Source organism: Orycteropus afer, unplaced genomic scaffold, assembly GCF_000298275.1.
Source record: "Orycteropus afer afer isolate SDZICR_OR568_19922 unplaced genomic scaffold, OryAfe1.0 scaffold00005, whole genome shotgun sequence".
Taxonomy (NCBI): domain Eukaryota; kingdom Metazoa; phylum Chordata; class Mammalia; order Tubulidentata; family Orycteropodidae; genus Orycteropus; species Orycteropus afer.
The window spans coordinates 5,988,597-5,991,209 of NW_006921592.1; positions in this window are offsets into that span (position 1 = coordinate 5,988,597).

Consider the following 2,613-nt stretch of genomic DNA (forward strand, 5'->3'; position numbering starts at 1 on the left):
CCAGACTTTGTCTCACCTACTTTGGTCATGTTGTCAGAAGGGACCATTCCCTGGAAAAGAATGTCATGATTGGTAAGGTGGAGGGACCACAAAAGAGGAAAAGGCCTTCAAAGAGATGGATTGACACGGTGGTTGCGACAATGGGCTCAAGTATAGCAGGGATCATGGAGCTGGCACGGGATCGGTCAGTGTTTCGTTCTGCTGTGCATGGGGTCACTATGAGTCAGAAATGTCTCGACGACACCTAACAACAACACTTGACATCGCTCACTGACACTTTTAAATTTCTAAATGTCTTACTCTTTATTCTATTTTAACTGTATGTAAATATATACTGTTAGCAGGTATAAAAAAGTGAAGTGGAGTTATTATGTGGACATAAGAATGCTGAAGTATCTAATTTTGTTTTTAGAAACTCTATTTGAATGAAGATTCCAAAAATCAAAACACCAAACAGACTTCCTTCGAGTTGATTTTCACTCATACCAACCCTATAGGCAGTTTAGAACTGTTCTCTTAGTGTTTCCAAGGGTATAAATCTTTACTGAAGCAGATAACCTCATCTTTTTCCTACAGAGCCAGCTGGTGGGTTCAAACTGCAGACCTTTTGGTTAGTAGCTGGATACCTTAACCACGGTGTCACCAGAGCTCTTGAATCAAGATTAGGCACCTCATTGTCAGAAGAAATTAACTCTGGATATTATAATTTGAGCCAGAGCATGGCAAGTAGATTCCTTTGGGTTATACTGAAAAAGAACCTGCTGCAATGAGGAGAAATGAAACAAATGTTCTACAAGGTCATTTCAGTACATGGTAAAGTGATGAATTTCAAGATAAAGGGTGAAAACTACACTCAGCATTACAAGAAACGGGGAGAGCAAAAGAAGGAACAATACCACATAGCTCTGGAGTCAAAGGGAAATAGTAGCAAAGCAAAGTTCAGTTTGTTGTGGTGGCAAGAACCTCAATGATCCTTCCTGTGGAAGAAACTCGTGTTAACTCTTTGGTGAATTTTATAGGAACAAGTGAAATTACTCCTACTCCAATTTCAAAATGGCTCTTGTATTGCTGCCCAACACTCTTTAATGTAGGCTATTTCTTGTCTTAATTCTATATTCATTTCCAAAGATATCTATGTACCTATGAATGTAACATATAATTCTGAGTAAGTTTTCAAGATCTCTACTCTAGGACAGGAGGTTGTGTTAATTTAGGCCCAACAAAGCAAAAATCTTTACTTTCACAATGTGGTAAAATAAGTTAATCAATTAAGCCTTGCATTCCTCTGATAGATCTTATTTCATCGTCATTATTTTTCACCATTTAGGATCTTTATAATTATATTAATTAATGAGATGTATTTTTTCTCATTTTTTGCCAATTTTGATCATTAAAATAATTTTAGCTTCATATGATGAATTTGGAGTTTTATATTCTATGAATGAGTTTGTATAGAGCAGAAGTTGTCTGTTCTTTAAGTTTTGGTAAAAGTCATCCACATAATTTTTTAGATCTGAGAGAACTAGAGATGAAAGTTTTCAATTTCATGACTTTCTCAAGATGTGCTCTCAATGAAAATTATTTATAAGCCCACTGACTATACCATATCCAGACAGATGGTCAGCAGAAAAAAGTCTGCAAAATATGAGCAAGGGTGACACAATCTTAAATATTTAAATAATATCAATGGATAAATTAAATCAAATATATATATATACTTACTGCCATCTAGTCAGATCTGATTCATAGTGACTTTCCTTGGGTTCCCAAGGTGGTATCACTATGGAAGTAGATTGCCCAACCTTCCTTCTGAGAAGTGGCTGGTGGGTTTGAACTGGCAGCCTTCTGGTTAACAGTCAAATGCCTTAGGCACTACATCATCAGAGCTCCTTAAATCATACATATAACACTATGCAAATATTTAGGAGCTCTGGAAGCATAGTGCCTAAGGCACTTGACTGCTAACCAGAAGGCTGGTGGTTCAAACCAACCAGCCACTCCTCGGAAGGAAGGTTGGGCAATCCTACTTCCGTAGTGATACTGCCTTGGAAACCCAAGGAGGGGTTGCTATGAGTCGGGGCCAACTCGACAGCAAATAACAACAACAACAACATGCAAATATTGATGGAATTTATGAATGGTTCAGCCAATCGTGTAAGTATTGAATCAATGCAATTTTTCTCTTCCCTTGATATATGATCTCACTTACAGCAATTGGGAGCTCTGGTAGCATAGTGCCTAAGGCATTTGATGCTAACCGGAAGGCTGGCAGTTCAAACCCACCAGCCACTCCTCGAAAGGAAGGTTGGGCAATCTACTTCTGTAGTGATACTGCCTTGGCAACCCAAGGAGGGGTCGATATGAGTCAGGTCCAACTCAATGACACATAACAATAACAACATAGCAATTTAGCTCTCACCTATGTGAAGTGTGCTAAGAGCTGTTCACATGTAATTTTTAAAGCATTAAAATGCAGCAAATGTTTTAAGTCAAACTTTCTGTTTGGGGATTTTATTTCTTTTATTTATTTTTTATTAGGATTTGGGTGAAGATTTACAGAGTAAATTCACTTTTCATACAGCAGTTCACATATACTTTGTCTCATGTCATTGA